The sequence below is a fragment of the Austrofundulus limnaeus genome, unplaced genomic scaffold (genome assembly GCF_001266775.1).
Source record: "Austrofundulus limnaeus strain Quisiro unplaced genomic scaffold, Austrofundulus_limnaeus-1.0 Scaffold794, whole genome shotgun sequence".
Classification (NCBI taxonomy): Eukaryota; Metazoa; Chordata; class Actinopteri; order Cyprinodontiformes; family Rivulidae; genus Austrofundulus; species Austrofundulus limnaeus.
In genome coordinates, this window is record NW_013953196.1 from 33,705 (window position 1) to 35,060 (window position 1,356).

A 1,356-nucleotide genomic window follows, 5' to 3' on the forward strand; every position below is an offset into this window, starting at 1 on the left:
GAAAGGAACAGTACAACTGTATGTCATCAGCATACAGATGGTAGGACACATTACTGTAACATTTTAAAATACCTCCTAAAGGGTACAGGTACAATAAAAAGAGGATTGGACCMAAAACTGAACCTTGGKGTACCCCACAAGACAGCGGTTTAAYACTAGAGGTTTAACAATCCAATTCAGCTAATGATGAGTAGTTCTTAAAATCAAATTGCTAAGCTATGACTTTTAATTACAGAAAAWTTTGATTTGCCAAATTGGATGTTTATTTTTTTCATGACCTTGGTAATATTGTTCTATATTTAACTCAATAATGATCACGTCAGGAGGAAATCAGTATAGTTCAACAGAATGTCCATAAAGACGTCTTTAGGCTGCTTCTGACTGCCCTGAAGTCCCTAATGGAGCTGGCCACATGCTGCAGAGATGACAGCTTTTAACAATAAAACAAGCTTCACAGAATCAGATAATGTAAGTGTCATAGTGTGTGTTTTTTGGTGATCCTTTGTTTGCACTTGGGATGTGCAATATATTATCGTGTGTGATATACCATCAAAGACATTCACCATGGTCAAAATTTATCATCTTGCGATAAAAACGATAAAATTCCCACCCCGTGCTGCCAGGCTTTACGCCTCCCTGCCAGGTTAGGCTTCATTTTTAACTTAGAGAGGACGTCGATGCACAGAGCGTGCGCTCAATTAGTAAAGCTAAAAAGCTATCAAAATGACTCTCAGCATGCAAAAAAGCAGTCATAGTCATCTAAAAACTCTTTAGAGTTCAACAATATGTTAAAAAAAACAACATGATGGGGCAGCTTCAACTTGCTGGACCCACTCCCCCTGCCAGGCTGCGCGGCTCGTCTCCACTCACACAACTAGCCCCTCCCTCCCCTGAACATTAACCCTATAGGGAACAGATATTATAGCTTTACCTCCCTGAGCAGCAAAACTCATTATTTTCAATGATTAGTAAAAAGTCTTTTTTATGGTTTTATTTTTTATTATGTTACTGATATTTTACAAGAGTTAGAGTTCTACTGAGGTTTTACAAAGACAATTATTAGTGCAAAAAGGATGGGATTTAAAGATTTATCATGTCAACCATAGTCCATTATTACTGATAATTTTTTTCTGTTTACACCATTTAAATTAACGTCAAATTTGTTCTCATATTTCAGTCTTGTTTGATGAGTGTCAGTTTGGTAACACAGGTGTCCTACTTGAACTCATTGTAATTTAATGGCTTCTAGCATTTTAGAGCTCTCAAGACAGACTGTAGTGAAAGATTTATAAAACAAAAAAAATCAGGCTGATTTTATATATATATATACTCACCGGCCACTTTATTAGGTACACC

The 1,356-nt window shown here is 36.6% G+C and overlaps 1 protein-coding gene across 1 annotated transcript in view; it reads right to left on the minus strand.

Annotated features, from left to right (window-relative positions):
* The window catches only part of vps13d (vacuolar protein sorting 13 homolog D), a gene marked incomplete at both ends in the record, with an annotated part of 75,956 nt that overhangs the window by 33,121 nt on the left and 41,479 nt on the right, over positions 1 to 1,356 (minus strand).